The following is a 27142-nucleotide window of genomic DNA, read 5'->3' on the forward strand; positions in this document are numbered from 1 at the left end:
GCCCCAGGGCAAACGTGAAACTATGTGGACAAGAAAATTCAAATATTACAAAATCCAATATGGTCCCAGAATCCCAGACATCAAGAGCAGCATCAGATGGTATATATGTCCCCAGGCTGTGGTTGGTCGGACCAGAGTGAAGCCAGGTCATCACCTTCTTCTCTTCGCTCCACCCTTCACTGCACCCTTCCCTGCAGACTTCCCTGTAGCCTTCCTGGGAGGCTGTGTCTCCGGTGGTGGACTCGTGGCAGGAGGAGGAGGAGGAGGAGGAACAGGAGGAACTTGCTCCACAATAGTACTGTTGGCCGATAAATCTCCACTGAGCCCCTTCTGTAAGGACAGGAAAATGAGCCTTTCGCAGTGGAGACGTTGGCCCATCTCTAGTTGCTGGAGCCGGCTGGCAATGTAGCAGCCATAGGCCTCTTCTGCGTCAGGGGGGCTGTTTAAAACATTAGTCGCCTCTCTAATTAGTCGCAGGGATTCCTCCTGTGCCTGTGTATTTTTTTTGGCCCTTTTGGATGGAAGACGGAGGGGAGGCACTTGAGAAGTCGTCATGCTTCTACTAGGCCCGGCCACCTCCTGCCTGACAGAGGGCATTGACTCCTCCTGGCTGAGAGTGGGCATAGCCTCCTCCTGCCTGCCACTTTCACCACCTTCCTCCTGGCTGAGCTCCTCCTGTGTATAAAAAAGGGACATTGTTTTAGTTTTTTGTTCATCAATCCTAAACATTTTTCAGCTCCTGACTTCAAAATTCTGTTAATACATATAAAAGAGTATCATTATGACACCACTATTTCTTGTTTCTGCTGGTGACAAACATTTGTGGCCACTACTGTAAATTGATATGTCCAAATTTTAACTATTTTTTAACATCAATAATAGCGTACAAATTCGAATAACATCTAGTTAACATCATTAATATTCTGAATATCACTATTTTTGGTAAAAAAATACCTGGCTCCAGCTGGGTGCATCCGCTTCCTCCAGGATGGAAGGCTCATCAGCCTCTGCTGAGGTGGAGGGAATGCTGCAGGGAAGGGTGGAGGGAAGGGTGGAGGGAAGAGTAGAAAGCGACTCCCTGGGTCTACACCGGTCGTCCAGGAACCGTAGCTTTTCAAAGTACCACAGCCTGGGTACATATACATCACCTGGTGCTGCTCCTGATGTTTGGGATTGTTCTATTTTCCTCTTTTCCTTTCGGAACATATTTTGCAATATTTGAATTTTCTTATCCACAAAGTCCACGTCTGCCTCTGGGATCCAAGTCTGCACAAATGTCACAAATCTCTCCAGTGTTGCCCTCCTTACTTGTTTATTAAAATAATCCTTGTGCTTGGTATGCCACAGATTAGACATTTCTTTATACTTGTCGATAAACAGACTTAAAAATTCTGGATCCCTGAATTTTTTATTCATTTTTCTGCAAGACAATACACAAGCCAAAAAACATAATGTTAGCTCAGACTCTCCTAATCTTAGCCCAAGATAGACTCCAGGATCTGCCACTTATTTGGGGAAATGGTTTAAACTTACCTTCGTTTTTCTTGCTCCCAACTTCTGTTCCTATTTTCGCAAACGAACATACGACATGTGATTTTTGTCGTTATATACAGTGCGTACGCGTAGAACTACGCCTGCGTTGCCCGCCCCTGACGTTCTTTTAGTCAAGTTCATGTTTTCCCGCCCCTTTCTGCGCACTTAACGTACGTACGACATGTGCATTTTGGCTTAAGATCCAGTGCGTACGCGTAGAACTACGCCTGCGTTGCCCGCCCCTGACGTTCTTTTAGTCAAGTTCATGTTTTCCCGCCCCTTTCTGCGCACTTAACGTACGTACGACATGTGCATTTTGGCTTAAGATCCAGTGCGTACGCGTAGAACTACGCCTGCGTTGCCCGCCCCTGACGTTCTTTTAGTCAAGTTCATGTTTTCCCGCCCCTTTCTGCGCACTTAACGTACGTACGACATGTGCATTTTGGCTTAAGATCCAGTGCGTACGCGTAGAACTACGCCTGCGTTGCCCCCCCCTGACGTTCTTTTAGTCAAGTTCATGTTTTCCCGCCCCTTTCTGCGCACTTAACGTACGTACGACATGTGCATTTTGGCTTAAGATCCAGTGCGTACGCGTAGAACTACGCCTGCGTTGCCCGCCCCTGACGTTCTTTTAGTCAAGTTCATGGTTTCCCGCCCTTTCTGCGCACTTAACGTACGTACGACGTGTGGATTTTGTCGTAAGATCCAGTGCGTACGCGTAGAACTACGCCTGCGTTGCCCGCCCCTGACGTTCTTTTAGTCAAGTTCATGGTTTCCCGCCCCTTTCTGCGCACTTAACGTACGTACGACGTGTGATTTTGGCGTAAGATCCAGTGCGTACGCGTAGAACTACGCCTGCGTTGCCCGCCCCTGACGTTCTTTTACAAGAATATTTCCCGCCCCCTTTTCTCTACGGTGCGCAGTAGGAGAAACATGGCGGAAACACAACAGGTGCTTGATATGAACGACTCCAGTAGTCAGGTAACCCCGGAGCCACAAACGTCCCGATCCGGAAAGAGGAGATTTAAGGCCTCAAATATGGCATTTCAAGAGATGGTGGAGATGGTGGGAATCTTGCGAAGTAGGGATTATGATGGCAAGCATGGACCATACACCCATCCGAACTTGCGCAAGGCCAGAATCATGGCCAAAGTAGTTAAGACCCTGCATAATCGTTTTGGGGTACGACGGTCAAAAGACCAATTGAGGAAACGGTGGTCCGACCTGAAATTGAGGGAGCCGGATCAATACAGAAGGATCAAGAAAGTTCTGAAAAAAAGTAAGTACTTGTCGTGTGTTCCTATTTTATGATTATTGCATACAGATCCATATGCTTTACCTTTGTACAATGTAAAAAATTGCTGCTTTCATGTTGTATACAGTAAAAGAATCGTATCGTTTTAACAAACCCTCGTAAATTGTTCGTGGCAAACCTCGTTTATGATACAGGGTTTGAACAGCATTTTTTGGGTGTGTAATTTTTAGGACACAACAAATGATTAGGACATTGTGGTTTAGATGTGTTTCAAAATACAATGACTAGAAAAGAACATTCAGTGTAATTGAAGGAGAGGACACTTGGCAGCTGGGTAAAAACACATCTGCACTCATGAGCAAAGGTGTGGGACACCAGAGAACATTTATTAGGGTAAACCACACGCCACACGGGGTTCCCTGGTATACTTGGGGGGGGGGGGGGGTTGGGCATGTGTGAACCTTGGCACAAAAACCTAATTATTTGCTTTTTTGGCAAAGTGAATTGATTTCTCATGTCTTCACATTTTGCATCTCTTCATAAACCGACAATTGTACAACACTTCTAATCAAGGTTTCATCTTCCTAGTTCTGGCCTTAAATATCTGTGTGCTAAAGTATACCTTTTGGTTTGTTAATTTCTCATAGGGGAGAAAAGCCTCACAAAGCAGGATCCCAGGGACCGCCATCCTTGCCAGCAGGAATGTGAGGTTAGCCCCATCCCCCCCGTGGATGTGCATGTGGAGGAAGGAGAGGTGGAAGAAGGAGAGGAGATGGGCACCCCACCAGGTGAGTGTCTGACACCACAGCTTCAGGTAATCGATGTATACCTGCATATTTCCAAACACATGTTTTTACATCTATTTTAGGTGATGTTGTGGTTGTGGAAAGCGACACATTTCCAAGCACCAGTGCCCCCCCCGAGGATGTCGAGGAAGGAGAGGTTGAGGAAGGAGAGGTGGAGGAAGTAGGGGAGCTGGGCACCCCACCAGGTGAGTGTCTGACACCCCAGCTTGTTGAAATCCATGTATGACTGCCTAATTTTTGCCCCAATTTTTCCCATCTATTGTAGGTGATGTTCTGTTTGTGGAAAGGGCCCCATTTTCCAGTGACAGCGCACACAGGCTGATTGGCCAGATAATGGGCTGGAATGGGGAACTAGATGACATGCGAACTAGCCTGGATCTCATGAAGACTCAGATTGACAATATGCAGCTGGAAATGAAGAACATGATCGATATTTTGGGGAGAATATAATCCGTTTCTCCATAATATCGATCATGTTCTTCATTTCCCTTGTTTTAGTTCAAAGATTGTTTTACTTCACCAATTTTTACGATTGTGGCTGATTGTTGTTTTATACATTTTTCATATTTTTTCTAGAAAAATAAAAACCAAAAAAAAAAAAAAAAAAATAAAAAGTTTTTAAAAAATTGAAAAAAAAGGAAACAAAAAAATGTTTGGCAAAGAAAGTTAAATAAACCCCCAAAAAATTTTAGATCACTAAATATTCAATGGCACATGTGAATGTGGCCAAATTAAAATTTTGAAGAATCAAGAATGTGTGGCGTATTCTTTCAATGCTTAATACCAGTTTGGGAAAAGGGATTTTGTGTATCCAGTGACAATGGGCCTTATTGAATTTAATGAAAATACACTTGGCACTACAAGTGCACTAGGATAACATAGGAGACAGCACAAACCAAAAGCAAGCAAGAAAACACATTTCAGATTTGAGGTTATTTTATTATTTTCCTCTTTTTTAAAATTAAATATTGGGTGGCATTGCAATGGCCCCCCTACCATTAAAATAAGTGACATATCTTTCACGCACTTCCCGTGCACTTTGGGGGGCCAAGCCAGTACGGCCAGTATCCAGGCCTGTCATGGATTCTGGCCCAACTCAAGCCTCCGGCATTATTCCTGAGAAATATGTATTGGAATATTTGTGCAAAAAGTTGTGCAAAATGCAGCACGTAAGGATGACATAGTTCAGTTTGTATTCCGCTAGGTTGAGATCCGTCAGAAATACACGGAACCGGCTGGCCATTATGCCAAAAGCATTTTCCACCACTCTTCTCGCTCTGGCCAGCCGGTAGTTGTAAACCCTCCTCTCCGGGGTGAGGGCTCTTTGGGGGAATGGCCGCATTATGTGGTTGTCCAGAGCAAAAGCCTCATCCGCAATGAATACAAAGGGTAGTTCCTCCACATTCTCCGAATCAGGTGGCAAGCCCAGGCCACCTGTCTGTAGACGGCGGTAGAACTCCGTCTGGGCGAAGACTCCTCCATCCGACATGCGGCCATTCTTCCCCACGTCCACATAGAGAAATTCATACTGTGCCGACACCACCGCCATTAACACAATACTGTGAAACCCCTTGTAATTAAAAAAGTATGACCCCGAATGGGGTGGTGGCACAATGTGGACGTGCTTCCCATCTATGGCACCACCGCAGTTAGGAAAGTCCCACCGGGTGGCAAAATGGGATGCCACAGTCTGCCATTCCTGTGGCGATGAAGGAAACTGGGGAGGCAAAAAGCAGAAAAAAAACAAAATAAGTACTTTGGCACATTAAACATTGTACATTACAACACAAACTTTATTTCACGCTTCTGCCTAGTCACATGACACCGATCGTCTGCTCCCTGTCATTGGGAGCAGTGATCAGGGTCATGTCACTGCTAGCCCATCCCCCAGACAGTTAAGAAAAACACTCACCCAGAACACACTTTAAACCATTCCTTGGCCCCCTTGTGCTTAATAAAACACCTTCACTGCATGTGACATTTTTACAGTAATCAAGACAATTTTGGACAGCATTGATCACTGTATTAATGACAATGGTCACAAAAATGTATGGAAATTGGCCAATGTGTCCGCCATAATGTGGCAGTCACCAGAAAAAAAAATAAAAAAAAATAAAAAAAAACGGTTAGCAACGCCATTACTATTTTCAAAAATGGCAAGATTTTACAAATGCCAGCAAAATAGACCATATTTACTAAACGATAGAACTTTAAAAAAAAACAATCAAGAAACGCTTAAATTGTGATTCATTTTAACACATTTTTGTTTACTAAAAGACTACGTATCAGCATCAAATGATGTCCCAAAAAATCATGGTGATATATTTTTGTGACTATCTTTCTTTAGAGCGAAAAGAGAGAAAAAAAAGCATATTTAGAAAAATGCATTTTGGGTTTGTTGGTGGTTAATCACCAAAACTAAAAAAGCAGAGGTGATCAAAGACAACCAAATACAAAATCGCTTTGTGCTAATAAAATGAAGATAATTTACTAGGAGGAGCCATGTTACAAGGACGCACAATTGTCAATTCAAACAACGCACTGCCAAATCACCCAAAAAAGTGATGAAGGTCAGGAAGGGGGGGAAAATCATTCCAGGGTTGAAGTGTGTTAAAAATACAATATATAATTCAACATTAATTTAAGGACACACAGACTCGTTGGAATTATATTAAGTGTGTGTGGGGGGGATCCAGTTAAAGGACACACAGACCATTTGGGATACTATTAAGGGGGGGGGGGGGGGATTCAGTTAAGGGGACACAGACCATTTGGAATAAGCTTTAAAATGTTTGGTTTTAGGATAAAGCAATAGAATGGAGCTGACAAAAGACATTTTAAGTGACTAGACTAGGTGGATATGGGCCTACCATAGCATGTTGGTGAGGTTTAATGAAGGCAAATATGCATGAAAAAGAAAAAAGGAGCATTAAAAGATTGCAGCATGCATGAGGACAAAGGGGACATTCACAGCATATTGCAATCATGGTAATTAGAGATTGAGGAAAGAAATACAAGGCATTAGCAAACATTAAAGACAATAAAATGTGATGTTAAATGCTAAAATCTTACCTTAATATAGTCCTCCTGCAGGACCTGTATAATGGCAGAACAGGTCTCTGGGATAATGATCCCCAGAGCCTGGGGGGAGATGCCTGTCGAGAACTTCAAGTCCTGAAGGCTTCTCCCTGTCGCCAAGTAGCGCAACGTGGCGACGAGCCTCTGCTCCGGAGTGATGGCTTGCCGCATGCAGGTATCCTGTCTGCTGATATAAGGGGTCAGCAAAGCCAGCAGACGGTGAAAAACGGGGTCCGTCATCCGGAGATAATTCCTGAAATCATCAGGATTATTCTCCCGGATCTCACGAAGCAAAGGCATGTGCGAGAACTGGTCACGCTGGAGCAACCAATTCTTCGTCCATGAACTCCTCAACACCCCGTCCAAGGACTGTTCTTGGGTTGCAGAATGAACTACAACACCAAGCGCAAGCAAAGCACGAACTCGACGACGAGTACGTACACGCAACATGGCTTCAAAACGGTCGGATTGTCAGAGCGAACTTAACAGACGTCACTGAAGAACAGCAAGGCCTGTGAAGAGCGCAGTTAGATCGCACTGCAAAATACAGACACGAACTGACTACACGCACTAAAAAACAGATACAAACCTCACAAGCACAAACTGAAAAGCAGTGAAAAACGTTCTGAAAAATACGAGTCTGAAAAACGCGAATCGTCTCTCACCAAACTTCTACTAACACGAGATAAACACGAAATTAGCAGAAGGAGCCCAAAGGGTGGCGCACTTGGTATTGAACTTCCGTTTTATAGTCTCGTCGGACCTGGTGTACGTCACCGCGGACCAGACGGGCGGACTTTAGTGTGATCGTGTGTAGGCAAGTCCGTTGCGTCGGAACTCTGTCGGAACTCCGGCGGAACTCCGGCGGAACTCCGTTGGGAACTCCTTCGGAATTAAGTCCTCTCGTGTGTACGGGGCATAAGATTTACTTTGAGTTGACCTTTTGTTTCATTAGATCTTTAACGAACTACCGAATCATGTCAAATTCATTCGTTATATCCGCTATAATTTATTTCGTATTAGTTGAAATTCGATATTTATGTAAGTATATATATATTCGTGATAATGATTCGTAGTTTGGAAAGTCGTTTGTTTATTTAATTCATTAACACACACAATAAAATATCTCTTCTCCTCTGCTCAAATACAATACAACACCCTTCTCACTCATTTCTCAGGAATGCACTTTGCCAATAATCCAACCTCCAGTCCAAAATTAATCAGCTGATTGGACTGTAAGATTTACTTTGAGTTGAGCTTTTGTTTCATTAGATCTTTAACGAATTACCAAATCATGTCAAATTCATTCGTTATATTCACTATAATTTATTTTGTATTCGTTGAAATTCGTTATTTTTTTATTCAGACATTCGGATGCATCCGAATGTCTGAAAGATGCAAAATTCGGCCGAATTTCAATTAGTTACGAAACGAATTGCACACGTCTAGTTTTTAACCTCCCTGGCGGTATGATTCAGTCTGGAATTAGGTGCTGAAAGCGGTACAAATATTTTGCATGGAAATCCGGCGTTTTATTTTGTAGTCCTGTAATTCTTAGAAATAACGCTCTTAAATCTGTTCAAACCAGAGTCTAGCAGACATCCCGGGTATGATAAAGTTTATAATATAATAAAGAATAATAAAAAATATTCAATAATGTAATCAAATCCTAAAACACTGAAAAAGGGACACTTTTTGGTTGCTATGGACAATCTCCAAATTCCAGGCAGAAAAAAACAGTATTTATAATATAAAAGTGCAGGCAGGGCACTGCACAGACCACTAGGGACAAAGGGGGTGTGTATTTTTTAATACAGCACTGTAATCTGTAAGATTACAGTGCTGTGTGTGTTTTGTGTACTTTTACTTTTTTGAATTTGCCGCCGTTCTCCGCTCCCGTGCGCCGTAACGTCGCAGGGAACGGAGCTCGGCGGCATTCGGCACTGTGAATCGAGCGGAGGACAGCTTGATCACACAGCGCGGAGGACATCGCTGGATCCAGGGGACAAGGTAAGTAACTCTCCCTGTGTCCTCCCCTGCATCGAGCAAAGCGATCCCGAGTCTGGCTCGGGGTTACCGCTCCTGTAATTAAAATCCCAACCCGAGCCAGACTCGGGATTACCGCTAGGAGGGTTAAGAAAGCAAGTGTACATCATGTATAATTTATGTCTCAGAATATAGATCTACTATTATGAAGTAGACTGGTGAAATCAAGATGATGAAGCTTTTTTGGGATATGCACACACTTATCAAGTATAAGGATTTAACTGCTTTGGTTCCTTCAGTACAGCTACATATTTGTTTTGCATGTCCTATGATGTTCTGTCAAATCCTATATTTTGACTCCTATATAGTAATAATGGTTTAGGGCATATCAGTTTCCCATTTCACTGCTGGAGGATTCTACCTTGAGTATGGAGTTTATCCAAACAGAGCATGCTCCATCGATGAGATACCATTCCCATCACACACATTGGGTTATCCTCAGCATCTGCCTTTCAGCATGTAAAACTCAGAAAATGTTCAAAGACTCTTGAAGCTTGTTGAACTTCTCTTTAGCTCTTCTAGAAAAAACATGAGTAAGGCCGCGTACACACGGGCGGACTGTTCGCCCAACTTTGTTTGTCAAACAGTTTCGGCAAACAGTCCGCTCAAAATTAGCATGGACGGACATGGCCACACACGGCACTTTTTGAGCGGACTGTTTCAGCGAACTGTTTGCCAAACAGTTCGCTCAACTTTTGAAATGAACGGACTCGCCCACGTAAGGCGGAGGCAAATCCGCCCATTTCGAGCGCGTGTACAGGTAGGCGGGGCCCGCGAAGGAGACGTCGCGGGCTCCGCCGCCTGGAATGGACTTAAAGGGGAACCCCAACGCCGAAAAAAATCGGCGTGGGGTCCCCCCAAAGTCCACAACAGACCCTTGTCCGAGCACGCTACCCGGCCGGCCAGGAAAGAAGGGGGCCCCCGGATACCGGCCCCCCACCCTATGTGAATGAGTATGGGGTACAATGTACCCCTACCCATTCACCTGTGAAATAAAGTACAAAAAAAAACACAACACAGAGAAAAAATATTTTATTGCACAGCTCCGGGGGTCTTCCGTCTTCGGGGGTCTTCTCGCCGGACTCCTCCGCTATCTTCGTGTAGCTCTTTTGCTAGCGGAGGAGTCCGGCTTTCTTCCTCCCCGCCGCCGGCCTCTTCTCCCGACTTCGGGGGTCTTGTCCCCCTCTTCGGTTCTTCGGCCGGCCGGAGAGAGCGACGTGTCAACATCTCCTGGGGAAGAAGAAGAACAAGAAGAAGAAGAAGAACGGAAGGCGGCGACGGCGACAGCGACAGCGGCGACAGAAGACCGGGCCACCGCCTGTAAAAGAGCTACAAGAAGGCGCGGTGGCCCGGCAGAAGAACCGAAGGCGGCGACAGAAGAACGGAAGGCAGCGGCGACAGAAGACCGGGCCACCGCCTGCAAAAGAGCTACAAGAAGGCGCGGTGGCCCGGCAGAAGAACCGAAGAGGGGGACAAGACCCCCGAAGTCGGGAGAAGAGGCCGGCGGCGGGGAGGAAGAAAGCCGGACTCCTCCGCTAGCAAAAGAGCTACACGAAGATAGCGGAGGAGTCCGGCGAGAAGACCCCCGAAGACGGAAGACCCCCGGAGCTGTGCAATAAAATATTTTTTCTCTGTGTTGTGTTTTTTTTTGTACTTTATTTCACAGGTGAATGGGTAGGGGTACATTGTACCCCATACTCATTCACATAGGGTGGGGGGCCGGTATCCGGGGGCCCCCTTCTTAAAGGGGGCTCCCGGATTCCGATAAGCCCCCCGCCCGCAGACCCCGACAACCAACGGCCAGGGTTGTCGGGAAGAGGCCCTTGTCCTCATCAACATGGGGACAAGGTGCTTTGGGGTGGGGGGGCCGCGCGGCCCCACCTTCCCCAAGGCACCCCCCCATGTTGAGGGCACGCGGCCTGGTACGGCTCAGGAGGGGGGGGGCGCTCGCTCGCCCCCCTTTCCTGGCCGGCCGGGTAGCGTGCTCGGACAAGGGTCTGTTGTGGACTTTGGGGGAACCCCCACGCCGTTTTTTTTCGGCGTTGGGGTTCCCCTTTAAGCCCATTCCAGGCGGCGGAGCCCGCGATGTCTCCGTCGCGGGCCCCGCCTACCTTCACACGCGCTCGAAATGAGCAGACTTTCCTCCGAGCGGGAACAGTTTGCTCATTTCGAAAGTAGCCTACACACGGGCGGACTGTTCGCTCAAACACAGTTTCAGCGGACAGTTTTTCGGAATTTCCGAAAGACTTTGTCCGTCAAACTGTCCACTGAAACTGTCCGCTGAAAGCCCACACACGAGCGGACTGTCCGCCCAAACACTGTTCAGCGGACAAGGTTGGGCGAACAGTCCGCCCGTGTGTACGCGGCCTTACACAACCCTTTGTCCACTAAGTTTGTGGTAAGGACACAGAAAATGTGAAAAAGGAGCCAAGAGCCACATCTCCTGGCTCAAAAGTAGCATACACCATGGTCTCAAGTGAACTCCAGATAGACAGCTAAATGCACAGGGAGACATTTACCAACTTTTTTAACCAGTGAAGCACTGCAAACATGCAATGGTATATTTTATGATATTTACTACAGGATTGCAATTGGCTGTAAACACCCCTCTGTTGCTCAAGAATAGTGCTGTCAATATGAAGCATGTCCCTAATCACTTCTTATGCCTCAAGCACATTTGCCCAGCTCTTCCGAAAGCCTTTCTCCTGGCAGGAGAAAAGCAGCCTAATAAATGCACCTAAATCTGTGTTTTACAAATGTGTTTAGGAGTGTTAAGCATTTGGGCATTCATTCATCCCATTGGCCAGAATATTCATTTACTCTGGCCACTAAAATTAAAAACTCAAGTGCTAAACACACCTAGTGTTTAGGCGTGTTTACTTGTATTCAGCTGTGTCACATGTTTCTTCTGTTCAAACGGTCATCTCCTAGACATGCAGCGAAAGTTTTTTTCTTCTTTTGCTTTTAAATGCCCCTCTTTAAATATGGCAGCAAACACCTACAGTGCCTTGCAAAAGTTTTCACCCCCTTGGCTTTTGACCTATTTTGTTACATTACAGCCTTTAGTTCAAAGTTTTTTTTAATCTGAATTATATGTGATGGATCAGAACACAATAGTCTAAGTTGTTGAAGTATAATTAGAAATATATACATATAAAGATGGATGGTTCTAAATGCAGGGATATTCTTGAGCAAAACCTGTACCACTCTGTGTGTTATTTGAGGCTAGGATGGAGGTTCACCTTCCAGCAGGACAATGACCCCAAACACACTGCTAAAGCAACACTTGAGTGGCTTAAAGGGAAACATTTAAATGTGTTGGAATGGCCTGGTCAAAGCCCAGACCTCAATCCAATAGAAAATCTGTGGTCAGACTTAAAGATTGCTGTTCACAAGCATAAACCATCCAACTTGAAGGAGCTGAAGCAGTTTTGCAATGAGGAATGAGCAAACATCACAGTGGTAAGATGTGGCAAGCTCATAGACTTATCCAAAGCAACATGAAGCTGGGATAGCCGCAAAAGATGGCTCTACAAAGTATTGACTTTAGGGGGGTGAATAGTTATGCACATTGACTTTTCTGTTATTTTGTCCTATTTGTTGTTTGCTTCACAATAAAAAAAAAAAGCATCTTCAAAGTTGTGGGCGTGTTCTGTAAATTAAACTATGTAAATCCTCAAACGATCCATTTTAATTCCAGGTTGTGAGGCAACAAAACACAAAAAATTCCAAGGGGGGATAAATACTTTGCAAGGCACTGTATGTGTGCATGGACACATGGACTAACATTGAGGGGCCTTTAGAGGCAGAAAGAAAACGGGAAAAACCTCTTAAATAGTGTGCATGAGGCCTTAAAGTATGTACAAGTATTATAAGTGAAACACTGTTGCAAGTACCATGAAAAGTCTGCTGCAAATGTTCACAAAATGTTACAGCTGCTTAGAATTGCAGACACTAGAGCGACAACCACAGAAAAAAAGTATCAAATGCCTAAAGAGGAACTTCACTTAAATATAAAAGTCAGCAGCTACAACTACTGTAGCTGCTGACTTTTAAGAAAGACATACTTCCTAGTCCATTAGGTCCAGCACGGTCTTACTAGTACCCAAAGGCTTCATCGCATGCTACTTCCCATGCTCCATCTTGGTTTTGAGAGCTGACTGTCACTTCTTGATCCACAATTGGCTCCTTACTGCCAATGCACAAGATGGGCCAGCTGGAGTTGACTGGTCCTGTAGCCTCCTGGGGGAGGGGGAGGGGGGGCATGTTCACCTAGGGGATGAATAAGGAAATGGGAGCACACAACCGCCGAAAAATGTACTTTCTCCCCACCCAACAAAAATAATTTTGGCAAACGTGTAAAAGGGATGGAGGGAAGGTTAGATGAGGGCTATGGATGTGAGTGGAGGTCTGCTTTAACTCACTAAGAAGAAGCCAGATTAGCATTACAGAAGCCTCTAAATTCTCTCAGCAACTTGACTGCTAAATTCCCATAGCAGTTGAACTTGATCTATATTTATTTACTTAGCACATGATTAGAAATTCTATTCAGACCATCTTGTGATTCACACATCCCTGCCACAAAGCACAGGTAGCCAAGCAGTAATATGACTACTATAGCTTTGCACATTCCTTTGTTTCTGGGTTTTTCATCAAACATCAGAGACATGGGCCTCTGATGATTCAATGTCCCATGAGCAGGGAGGTGAAACAATAAATTGCAAAGCTGAACTGTGAAATATCAGTGTCATCTGTCTGCTTATATGGCAAGAGGGTCTGAATTCCCTTGGAAGGTAAACAGGCGGCGGTAGAACTCCGTCTGGGCGAAGACTCCTCCATCCGACATGCGGCCATTCTTCCCCACGTCCACATAGAGAAATTCATACTGTGCCGACACCACCGCCATTAACACAATACTGTGAAACCCCTTGTAATTAAAAAAGTATGACCCCGAATGGGGTGGTGGCACAATGTGGACGTGCTTCCCATCTATGGCACCACCGCAGTTAGGAAAGTCCCACCGGGTGGCAAAATGGGATGCCACAGTCTGCCATTCCTGTGGCGATGAAGGAAACTGGGGAGGCAAAAAGCAGAAAAAAAACAAAATAAGTACTTTGGCACATTAAACATTGTACATTACAACACAAACTTTATTTCACGCTTCTGCCTAGTCACATGACACCGATCGTCTGCTCCCTGTCATTGGGAGCAGTGATCAGGGTCATGTCACTGCTAGCCCATCCCCCAGACAGTTAAGAAAAACACTCACCCAGAACACACTTTAAACCATTCCTTGGCCCCCTTGTGCTTAATAAAACACCTTCACTGCATGTGACATTTTTACAGTAATCAAGACAATTTTGGACAGCATTGATCACTGTATTAATGACAATGGTCACAAAAATGTATGGAAATTGGCCAATGTGTCCGCCATAATGTGGCAGTCACCAGAAAAAAAAATAAAAAAAAATAAAAAAAAACGGTTAGCAACGCCATTACTATTTTCAAAAATGGCAAGATTTTACAAATGCCAGCAAAATAGACCATATTTACTAAACGATAGAACTTTAAAAAAAAACAATCAAGAAACGCTTAAATTGTGATTCATTTTAACACATTTTTGTTTACTAAAAGACTACGTATCAGCATCAAATGATGTCCCAAAAAATCATGGTGATATATTTTTGTGACTATCTTTCTTTAGAGCGAAAAGAGAGAAAAAAAAGCATATTTAGAAAAATGCATTTTGGGTTTGTTGGTGGTTAATCACCAAAACTAAAAAAGCAGAGGTGATCAAAGACAACCAAATACAAAATCGCTTTGTGCTAATAAAATGAAGATAATTTACTAGGAGGAGCCATGTTACAAGGACGCACAATTGTCAATTCAAACAACGCACTGCCAAATCACCCAAAAAAGTGATGAAGGTCAGGAAGGGGGGGAAAATCATTCCAGGGTTGAAGTGTGTTAAAAATACAATATATAATTCAACATTAATTTAAGGACACACAGACTCGTTGGAATTATATTAAGTGTGTGTGGGGGGGATCCAGTTAAAGGACACACAGACCATTTGGGATACTATTAAGGGGGGGGGGGGGATTCAGTTAAGGGGACACAGACCATTTGGAATAAGCTTTAAAATGTTTGGTTTTAGGATAAAGCAATAGAATGGAGCTGACAAAAGACATTTTAAGTGACTAGACTAGGTGGATATGGGCCTACCATAGCATGTTGGTGAGGTTTAATGAAGGCAAATATGCATGAAAAAGAAAAAAGGAGCATTAAAAGATTGCAGCATGCATGAGGACAAAGGGGACATTCACAGCATATTGCAATCATGGTAATTAGAGATTGAGGAAAGAAATACAAGGCATTAGCAAACATTAAAGACAATAAAATGTGATGTTAAATGCTAAAATCTTACCTTAATATAGTCCTCCTGCAGGACCTGTATAATGGCAGAACAGGTCTCTGGGATAATGATCCCCAGAGCCTGGGGGGAGATGCCTGTCGAGAACTTCAAGTCCTGAAGGCTTCTCCCTGTCGCCAAGTAGCGCAACGTGGCGACGAGCCTCTGCTCCGGAGTGATGGCTTGCCGCATGCAGGTATCCTGTCTGCTGATATAAGGGGTCAGCAAAGCCAGCAGACGGTGAAAAACGGGGTCCGTCATCCGGAGATAATTCCTGAAATCATCAGGATTATTCTCCCGGATCTCACGAAGCAAAGGCATGTGCGAGAACTGGTCACGCTGGAGCAACCAATTCTTCGTCCATGAACTCCTCAACACCCCGTCCAAGGACTGTTCTTGGGTTGCAGAATGAACTACAACACCAAGCGCAAGCAAAGCACGAACTCGACGACGAGTACGTACACGCAACATGGCTTCAAAACGGTCGGATTGTCAGAGCGAACTTAACAGACGTCACTGAAGAACAGCAAGGCCTGTGAAGAGCGCAGTTAGATCGCACTGCAAAATACAGACACGAACTGACTACACGCACTAAAAAACAGATACAAACCTCACAAGCACAAACTGAAAAGCAGTGAAAAACGTTCTGAAAAATACGAGTCTGAAAAACGCGAATCGTCTCTCACCAAACTTCTACTAACACGAGATAAACACGAAATTAGCAGAAGGAGCCCAAAGGGTGGCGCACTTGGTATTGAACTTCCGTTTTATAGTCTCGTCGGACCTGGTGTACGTCACCGCGGACCAGACGGGCGGACTTTAGTGTGATCGTGTGTAGGCAAGTCCGTTGCGTCGGAACTCTGTCGGAACTCCGGCGGAACTCCGGCGGAACTCCGTTGGGAACTCCTTCGGAATTAAGTCCTCTCGTGTGTACGGGGCATAAGATTTACTTTGAGTTGACCTTTTGTTTCATTAGATCTTTAACGAACTACCGAATCATGTCAAATTCATTCGTTATATCCGCTATAATTTATTTCGTATTAGTTGAAATTCGATATTTATGTAAGTATATATATATTCGTGATAATGATTCGTAGTTTGGAAAGTCGTTTGTTTATTTAATTCATTAACACACACAATAAAATATCTCTTCTCCTCTGCTCAAATACAATACAACACCCTTCTCACTCATTTCTCAGGAATGCACTTTGCCAATAATCCAACCTCCAGTCCAAAATTAATCAGCTGATTGGACTGTAAGATTTACTTTGAGTTGAGCTTTTGTTTCATTAGATCTTTAACGAATTACCAAATCATGTCAAATTCATTCGTTATATTCACTATAATTTATTTTGTATTCGTTGAAATTCGTTATTTTTTTATTCAGACATTCGGATGCATCCGAATGTCTGAAAGATGCAAAATTCGGCCGAATTTCAATTAGTTACGAAACGAATTGCACACGTCTAGTTTTTAACCTCCCTGGCGGTATGATTCAGTCTGGAATTAGGTGCTGAAAGCGGTACAAATATTTTGCATGGAAATCCGGCGTTTTATTTTGTAGTCCTGTAATTCTTAGAAATAACGCTCTTAAATCTGTTCAAACCAGAGTCTAGCAGACATCCCGGGTATGATAAAGTTTATAATATAATAAAGAATAATAAAAAATATTCAATAATGTAATCAAATCCTAAAACACTGAAAAAGGGACACTTTTTGGTTGCTATGGACAATCTCCAAATTCCAGGCAGAAAAAAACAGTATTTATAATATAAAAGTGCAGGCAGGGCACTGCACAGACCACTAGGGACAAAGGGGGTGTGTATTTTTTAATACAGCACTGTAATCTGTAAGATTACAGTGCTGTGTGTGTTTTGTGTACTTTTACTTTTTTGAATTTGCCGCCGTTCTCCGCTCCCGTGCGCCGTAACGTCGCAGGGAACGGAGCTCGGCGGCATTCGGCACTGTGAATCGAGCGGAGGACAGCTTGATCACACAGCGCGGAGGACATCGCTGGATCCAGGGGACAAGGTAAGTAACTCTCCCTGTGTCCTCCCCTGCATCGAGCAAAGCGATCCCGAGTCTGGCTCGGGGTTACCGCTCCTGTAATTAAAATCCCAACCCGAGCCAGACTCGGGATTACCGCTAGGAGGGTTAAGAAAGCAAGTGTACATCATGTATAATTTATGTCTCAGAATATAGATCTACTATTATGAAGTAGACTGGTGAAATCAAGATGATGAAGCTTTTTTGGGATATGCACACACTTATCAAGTATAAGGATTTAACTGCTTTGGTTCCTTCAGTACAGCTACATATTTGTTTTGCATGTCCTATGATGTTCTGTCAAATCCTATATTTTGACTCCTATATAGTAATAATGGTTTAGGGCATATCAGTTTCCCATTTCACTGCTGGAGGATTCTACCTTGAGTATGGAGTTTATCCAAACAGAGCATGCTCCATCGATGAGATACCATTCCCATCACACACATTGGGTTATCCTCAGCATCTGCCTTTCAGCATGTAAAACTCAGAAAATGTTCAAAGACTCTTGAAGCTTGTTGAACTTCTCTTTAGCTCTTCTAGAAAAAACATGAGTAAGGCCGCGTACACACGGGCGGACTGTTCGCCCAACTTTGTTTGTCAAACAGTTTCGGCAAACAGTCCGCTCAAAATTAGCATGGACGGACATGGCCACACACGGCACTTTTTGAGCGGACTGTTTCAGCGAACTGTTTGCCAAACAGTTCGCTCAACTTTTGAAATGAACGGACTCGCCCACGTAAGGCGGAGGCAAATCCGCCCATTTCGAGCGCGTGTACAGGTAGGCGGGGCCCGCGAAGGAGACGTCGCGGGCTCCGCCGCCTGGAATGGACTTAAAGGGGAACCCCAACGCCGAAAAAAATCGGCGTGGGGTCCCCCCAAAGTCCACAACAGACCCTTGTCCGAGCACGCTACCCGGCCGGCCAGGAAAGAAGGGGGCCCCCGGATACCGGCCCCCCACCCTATGTGAATGAGTATGGGGTACAATGTACCCCTACCCATTCACCTGTGAAATAAAGTACAAAAAAAAACACAACACAGAGAAAAAATATTTTATTGCACAGCTCCGGGGGTCTTCCGTCTTCGGGGGTCTTCTCGCCGGACTCCTCCGCTATCTTCGTGTAGCTCTTTTGCTAGCGGAGGAGTCCGGCTTTCTTCCTCCCCGCCGCCGGCCTCTTCTCCCGACTTCGGGGGTCTTGTCCCCCTCTTCGGTTCTTCGGCCGGCCGGAGAGAGCGACGTGTCAACATCTCCTGGGGAAGAAGAAGAACAAGAAGAAGAAGAAGAACGGAAGGCGGCGACGGCGACAGCGACAGCGGCGACAGAAGACCGGGCCACCGCCTGTAAAAGAGCTACAAGAAGGCGCGGTGGCCCGGCAGAAGAACCGAAGGCGGCGACAGAAGAACGGAAGGCAGCGGCGACAGAAGACCGGGCCACCGCCTGCAAAAGAGCTACAAGAAGGCGCGGTGGCCCGGCAGAAGAACCGAAGAGGGGGACAAGACCCCCGAAGTCGGGAGAAGAGGCCGGCGGCGGGGAGGAAGAAAGCCGGACTCCTCCGCTAGCAAAAGAGCTACACGAAGATAGCGGAGGAGTCCGGCGAGAAGACCCCCGAAGACGGAAGACCCCCGGAGCTGTGCAATAAAATATTTTTTCTCTGTGTTGTGTTTTTTTTTGTACTTTATTTCACAGGTGAATGGGTAGGGGTACATTGTACCCCATACTCATTCACATAGGGTGGGGGGCCGGTATCCGGGGGCCCCCTTCTTAAAGGGGGCTCCCGGATTCCGATAAGCCCCCCGCCCGCAGACCCCGACAACCAACGGCCAGGGTTGTCGGGAAGAGGCCCTTGTCCTCATCAACATGGGGACAAGGTGCTTTGGGGTGGGGGGGCCGCGCGGCCCCACCTTCCCCAAGGCACCCCCCCATGTTGAGGGCACGCGGCCTGGTACGGCTCAGGAGGGGGGGGGCGCTCGCTCGCCCCCCTTTCCTGGCCGGCCGGGTAGCGTGCTCGGACAAGGGTCTGTTGTGGACTTTGGGGGAACCCCCACGCCGTTTTTTTTCGGCGTTGGGGTTCCCCTTTAAGCCCATTCCAGGCGGCGGAGCCCGCGATGTCTCCGTCGCGGGCCCCGCCTACCTTCACACGCGCTCGAAATGAGCAGACTTTCCTCCGAGCGGGAACAGTTTGCTCATTTCGAAAGTAGCCTACACACGGGCGGACTGTTCGCTCAAACACAGTTTCAGCGGACAGTTTTTCGGAATTTCCGAAAGACTTTGTCCGTCAAACTGTCCACTGAAACTGTCCGCTGAAAGCCCACACACGAGCGGACTGTCCGCCCAAACACTGTTCAGCGGACAAGGTTGGGCGAACAGTCCGCCCGTGTGTACGCGGCCTTACACAACCCTTTGTCCACTAAGTTTGTGGTAAGGACACAGAAAATGTGAAAAAGGAGCCAAGAGCCACATCTCCTGGCTCAAAAGTAGCATACACCATGGTCTCAAGTGAACTCCAGATAGACAGCTAAATGCACAGGGAGACATTTACCAACTTTTTTAACCAGTGAAGCACTGCAAACATGCAATGGTATATTTTATGATATTTACTACAGGATTGCAATTGGCTGTAAACACCCCTCTGTTGCTCAAGAATAGTGCTGTCAATATGAAGCATGTCCCTAATCACTTCTTATGCCTCAAGCACATTTGCCCAGCTCTTCCGAAAGCCTTTCTCCTGGCAGGAGAAAAGCAGCCTAATAAATGCACCTAAATCTGTGTTTTACAAATGTGTTTAGGAGTGTTAAGCATTTGGGCATTCATTCATCCCATTGGCCAGAATATTCATTTACTCTGGCCACTAAAATTAAAAACTCAAGTGCTAAACACACCTAGTGTTTAGGCGTGTTTACTTGTATTCAGCTGTGTCACATGTTTCTTCTGTTCAAACGGTCATCTCCTAGACATGCAGCGAAAGTTTTTTTCTTCTTTTGCTTTTAAATGCCCCTCTTTAAATATGGCAGCAAACACCTACAGTGCCTTGCAAAAGTTTTCACCCCCTTGGCTTTTGACCTATTTTGTTACATTACAGCCTTTAGTTCAAAGTTTTTTTTAATCTGAATTATATGTGATGGATCAGAACACAATAGTCTAAGTTGTTGAAGTATAATTAGAAATATATACATATAAAGATGGATGGTTCTAAATGCAGGGATATTCTTGAGCAAAACCTGTACCACTCTGTGTGTTATTTGAGGCTAGGATGGAGGTTCACCTTCCAGCAGGACAATGACCCCAAACACACTGCTAAAGCAACACTTGAGTGGCTTAAAGGGAAACATTTAAATGTGTTGGAATGGCCTGGTCAAAGCCCAGACCTCAATCCAATAGAAAATCTGTGGTCAGACTTAAAGATTGCTGTTCACAAGCATAAACCATCCAACTTGAAGGAGCTGAAGCAGTTTTGCAATGAGGAATGAGCAAACATCACAGTGGTAAGATGTGGCAAGCTCATAGACTTATCCAAAGCAACATGAAGCTGGGATAGCCGCAAAAGATGGCTCTACAAAGTATTGACTTTAGGGGGGTGAATAGTTATGCACATTGACTTTTCTGTTATTTTGTCCTATTTGTTGTTTGCTTCACAATAAAAAAAAAAAGCATCTTCAAAGTTGTGGGCGTGTTCTGTAAATTAAACTATGTAAATCCTCAAACGATCCATTTTAATTCCAGGTTGTGAGGCAACAAAACACAAAAAATTCCAAGGGGGGATAAATACTTTGCAAGGCACTGTATGTGTGCATGGACACATGGACTAACATTGAGGGGCCTTTAGAGGCAGAAAGAAAACGGGAAAAACCTCTTAAATAGTGTGCATGAGGCCTTAAAGTATGTACAAGTATTATAAGTGAAACACTGTTGCAAGTACCATGAAAAGTCTGCTGCAAATGTTCACAAAATGTTACAGCTGCTTAGAATTGCAGACACTAGAGCGACAACCACAGAAAAAAAGTATCAAATGCCTAAAGAGGAACTTCACTTAAATATAAAAGTCAGCAGCTACAACTACTGTAGCTGCTGACTTTTAAGAAAGACATACTTCCTAGTCCATTAGGTCCAGCACGGTCTTACTAGTACCCAAAGGCTTCATCGCATGCTACTTCCCATGCTCCATCTTGGTTTTGAGAGCTGACTGTCACTTCTTGATCCACAATTGGCTCCTTACTGCCAATGCACAAGATGGGCCAGCTGGAGTTGACTGGTCCTGTAGCCTCCTGGGGGAGGGGGAGGGGGGGCATGTTCACCTAGGGGATGAATAAGGAAATGGGAGCACACAACCGCCGAAAAATGTACTTTCTCCCCACCCAACAAAAATAATTTTGGCAAACGTGTAAAAGGGATGGAGGGAAGGTTAGATGAGGGCTATGGATGTGAGTGGAGGTCTGCTTTAACTCACTAAGAAGAAGCCAGATTAGCATTACAGAAGCCTCTAAATTCTCTCAGCAACTTGACTGCTAAATTCCCATAGCAGTTGAACTTGATCTATATTTATTTACTTAGCACATGATTAGAAATTCTATTCAGACCATCTTGTGATTCACACATCCCTGCCACAAAGCACAGGTAGCCAAGCAGTAATATGACTACTATAGCTTTGCACATTCCTTTGTTTCTGGGTTTTTCATCAAACATCAGAGACATGGGCCTCTGATGATTCAATGTCCCATGAGCAGGGAGGTGAAACAATAAATTGCAAAGCTGAACTGTGAAATATCAGTGTCATCTGTCTGCTTATATGGCAAGAGGGTCTGAATTCCCTTGGAAGGTAAACAGTTCACATTCAGACACATTCGGAGTTCTGCTTTAAGTCAGATACAGCTCTGAAAGTATCCACCTGACATGGCCTTTATGACCAACCTACTCCCATCTGAAAAGTAACAGCTGCAGCATCTAAACCCATATTGTACTCATATTGCTACCTCTAAAGGGCTGACATGATTAACAGATGGTAGGGATTTGTGGATTTGTTATGAAAATCATAGAAACATATTGTAGAATGATGATGTAAAAAAGAACCATGATTTGAAGAACACTCTTCATGTACTGTATCTTTTAGTTTGAAACTGGTTAGAACTAGTAAAGATACAGTTAGTTAGTTAGTAGTAGTAGTTAGTGTTACGTCTACTGTGTACATAAAGGTTTTCAAAGATAGGCTGGTGGAACAAGGTTACTAGGTTGAAAAAAAAATTCAAGTTTACAAAACAAGCAATTTTGCATGGAAAGGCATGCAAAGACCCCTTTCCCAATTGTGGATGATTCTGCCTCACAGATTAGGAAAAAAGCCTCCTAATTCAATGGCCACTCAGGTCAATTCCCAGGTTCATCAATTTATCAAGCTATCCTAAGTAAGCATATCTATGTTATTATTAGTTGGAACAGTATTGTCTAGATCGTTATCAATTCCATTATTCATTTTGCTCTTTATGCTTTGTGTTGTATGGCAGTCCACTGCTACCTAAAAAAAAGCACATCCCAACATAACAGAAAAATCTTTTTTTGTCCCTATGCACATTGATATCCCCTTGTGGTTTGTATAGTTCTTGTGATAAATTAATTTTCCAAAATGTATACAGACACTAGACATAAGAATAGTTACTCAAATTAATTCATCTCTAAATTGGCTTTTTTTCAAAATTTAAATTGTCCCATTTGTGTAACCTATTCACATTCTTCAATGTTCTACAAATAGTCATATGCTATATATAGACTTTTACCATTTAGTCGCTTGCCTTTAACCTCCCTGGCGGTATTACCGAGTCTGGCTCGGGGTGGAATTTCAGAAACAAAAGCGGTAACCTCGAGCCAGATTGCTCGGGATTGCATCGCAGGATCCAGGAAAAGTGTGCTTACCTTATCCCCTGGATCCAGCGATGTCTACCCGCTGTGTGAGCTGCTCAACCCCACGCTCGATTCATCACAGAGCTGAGCTCCGTTCCCTGCACGGGGACAGAGAATGGCGCCAAATTCAAAAACACACACACATTACATACAGTAATCTACAGTAATCTTACAGATTACATTACTGTATGTAATTATTTTCCCTTTTGTCCCTAGTGGTTTCTCCAGTGTCCTGCATGTAGTTTTATATTATAAAAACTGTTCTTTCTGCCTGGAAACTGGAGATTGTCCATAGCAACCAAAACTGTCCCTTTTCATCAAAAGTGGTTTTAGACCAGCTAGAAAACAGAAATAATAAATTAGAATCACTCACAGAACTGAGCGATAGTGATTTGTGGGGAGATCCGTCATCAAATACTGAAAAGTAATCACAGTGACAATTCTACAACTGAGCAAATTTCAGTGTTTTTCATTTGATTACATTATTGAATACTATTTATTGTTATTATATTATTATTTGGTATAATTATTTATTATTTAGTTATTTATTATATTTTAAGATTTAAGTGAGTTATTCCTAAGAATTACAGGCCTACAATATAAAACGTCAAATTTCCATGCAAAACAATTGTACCGCTTTAAGCATCAAAAATCTGAAATAATCATACCGCCAGGGAGGTTAAACGATCTACAAATCCCTAATAGCCTTGTTACAATTGGGTTCCTCATACAGCATACATTAAAAAAAACTGCCAAGTGTCTTAACTATAAATTTCTTTATCCAAAATAAAAACATTTTTGGTTTCAAAGGCTAAGTTCACCTTTTTACAAAAATAAAACAGCTTTCCATTTATTCAACACACGCTTACCTCACACTCTTCATGGCTGTTCAAAAACACTTATGCATTACTTCTGCCTTACTCCCTGGACAGACTTTAGATCATGACACAGGAAGGAGTTGACTAGCTGATCTCATTAGCACACACAATGCATCATCCACCCTCAGCTGGTCAACTCCTATCTGTGTCATGACCTAAAGTCTGTCCAGGAAGTAAGGCAGAAGTAATGGATAAGTGTTTTTAACCACTTCAATACCAGGCAATGCCCCCCTTCCTGCCCAAGACAATTTACAGCTTTCATGACAATTGCACGGTCATGCTACACTGATCCCAAACTAATTTTTTTATCATTTTGTTCCCACAAATAGAGATTTTTTGGTGGTATTTGATCACCTCCTAGGATTTTTATTTTCTGCTAAACTGTTCCGAAACTTTGTAAATAATTAAGTTTTCTCCTTTACTGATGGGTACTGATGAGGCTGCACTGCTGTGCACTGATAAGGTGGCACTGATGAGGTGGCACCAATGATGGGTACTAATATATGCCACTGATGGGCACTGACATGCAGCACTGATGAGCATTGATAGGCAGCCCTGATGGGCACTCATAGGTGGCACTGATGGCCACTGATGGGCACGGATAGGTGTCACTGATGGGCACTGATGGACATTGATGGTGGCACTGATGTACACTGATAGATGGCACTAATGGGCATCACTGATAAGGAGGCACGGGCAGGAATTAGTGATGGGCACTGATTTGCATCAATTGTGGACACTGATTGGCATTAATTGTGGGCACTAATTGGCATCCCTGGTGGCCATGGGTGGCATACCTGGTGGTCATAAGTGGTGGACATCCCTGGTGGTCCTGGGTGGGAATTCCCGGGGGAATACCCTAATAATCAATCAGACCCCCCCGTCAGCGGAACAGCCGATCGGCTCTCCTCTACTCGCGTCTGACAAACGCAAGGGAGGAAAAGCCGATACATGCCTTTTCCTGTTTATACCAGGAGCAGCTGTGATTGGACACAGCTGATCACATGGTAAAGAGTCTCCGTCAGAGACTCTTTACCTAGATCGGAGTTGCAGTGTGTCAGACTGACACGCAGCACCACCGATCACCGCGCTCGTTATCCTTATCAGGTCATATGATGTCCTGTCAGGATAACTAAACCACTTTGCGCACGTCATATTGCTATATGGCGGGTGGGAAGTGGTTAAACGGCCATGAACAGAGTGAAGTGTGTGGAGAATAAATGGAAAGCTGTTTTATTTTTGCAAAAGAAGTACATTGATGCTATATTGGTACATAGGGGAGCTGTAGGGGAGCTATAGGGGAGCTACAGTGGTGTGAAAAAGTGTTTGCCCCTTCCTCATTTCCTGTTCCTTTGCATGTTTGTCACACTTAAGTGTTTCGGAACATCAAACCAATTTAAACAATAGTCAAGGACAACACAAGTAAACACAAAATGCAATTTGTAAATGAAGGTGTTTATTATTAAAGGTGAAAAAAAATCCAAACCATCATGGCCCTGTGTGAAAAAGTGATTGCCCCCCTTGTTAAAACATACTATAACTGTGGTTGTCCACACCTGAGTTCAATTTTTCTAGCCACACCCAGGCCTGATTATTGCCACACCTGTTCACAATCAAGGCATCACTTAAATAGGAGCTGCTTGACACAGTAAGGTCCACCAGAAGATCCTTAAAAGCTACACATCATGCCGAGACCCAAAGAAATTCAGGAACAATTGAGAAAGAAAGTAATTGAGATCTGTCAGTCTGGAAAGGGTTATAAAGCCATTTCCAAAGCTTTGGGAATCCAGCGAACCACAGTGAGAGCCATTATCCACAAATGGCGAAGACATGGAACAGTGGTGAACCTTCCCAGGAGTGGCCAGCCGCCCAAAATTACCCCAAGAGCGCAGCGACGACTCATCCAAGAGGTCACAAAAGACCCCACAACAACGTCCAAGGAACTGCAGGCCTCACTTGCCTCAGTTAAGGTCAGCGTTCATGCCTCCACCATCAGGAAAAGACTGGGCAAAAATGGCCTGCATGGCAGAGTTCCAAGAAGAAAACCACTGCTGAGCAAAAAGAACATCAAAGCTCGTCTCAATTTCTCCACAACACATCTTGATGATCCCCAAGACTTTTGGGACAACATTCTGTGGACCGATGAGACAAAAGTGGAACTCTTTGGAAGGTGTGTGTCCAAGTATATCTGGCGTAGAAGGAACACTGCATTTCATAAAAAGAACATTATACCAACAGTAAAATATGGTGGTGGAAGTGTGATGGTCTGGGGCTGTTTTGCTGCTTCAGGACCTGGAAGACTTGCCGTGATAAAAGGAACTATGAATTCTGCTGTCTACCAAGAGATCCTGAAGGAGAATGTCCGACCATCTGTTTGTGTACTCAAGCTGAAACAAACTTGGGTTCTGCAGCAGGACAATGATCCTAAACACACCAGCAAGTCCACCACCGAATGGCTGAAGAAAAACAAAATGAAGACTTTGGAGTGGCCTAGCCAAAGTCCTGACCTGAATCCTATTGAGATGTTCTGGTATGACCTTAAAAAGGCCGTTCATGCTCGAAAACCCTCTAATGTAACTGAATTAGGACAATTCTGCAAAGATGAGTGGGCCAAAATTCCTCCAGGACGCTGTAAAAGCCTCATTGCACGTTATCGCAAACGCTTGGTTGCAGTTGTTGCTGCTAAGGGTGGCCCAACCAGTTATTAGGTTTAGGGGGCAATCACTTTTTCACACAGGGCCATGATGGTTTGGATTTTTTTTCACCTTTAATAATAAACACCTTCATTTACAAATTGCATTTTGTGTTTACTTGTGTTGTCCTTGACTATTGTTTAAATTGGTTTGATGTTCCGAAACACTTAAAGCGGAGGTCCACCCTAAAATGGACCTCTGCTCATCGGAATCCCCCCCCCCTCCGACGCCACAATCGGCACCTTTCAGGGGGGAGGGGGGTGCAGTTACCTGGATAATCCAGGTAACTGCACCCACTTCCGGGCTAGCTCTCTGCGGAAAGGGGCGTACGTTACGCCCCTTTCCGCAAGCGCCCGCCCCCTTCAGCAAGTGCCCCGCTGCCTGCTGGGAAACACACAGCTCCCAGAGGCAGCGGGGACCGTCCGGATTGCGCCGCGCAGTAGGGAACCGGGAAATGAAGCCGAAAGGCTCCATTTCCTGATTCCCATACCAAAGATGGCGGCGGCAG

The 27142-nt window shown here is 44.5% G+C and overlaps 1 protein-coding gene across 2 annotated transcripts in view; it reads right to left on the reverse strand.

The window, feature by feature from the left end:
- SGSM2 (small G protein signaling modulator 2) overlaps positions 1 to 27142 on the reverse strand; it is a 550156-nt gene that overhangs the window by 465242 nt on the left and 57772 nt on the right. The gene's annotated exons all lie outside the window — the stretch shown is intronic.

The sequence above is a fragment of the Lithobates pipiens genome, unplaced genomic scaffold, assembly GCF_037356315.1.
Source record: "Lithobates pipiens isolate NorthernLeopardFrog02 unplaced genomic scaffold, aLitPip1_a1.2 Scaffold_16, whole genome shotgun sequence".
Taxonomy (NCBI): domain Eukaryota; kingdom Metazoa; phylum Chordata; class Amphibia; order Anura; family Ranidae; genus Lithobates; species Lithobates pipiens.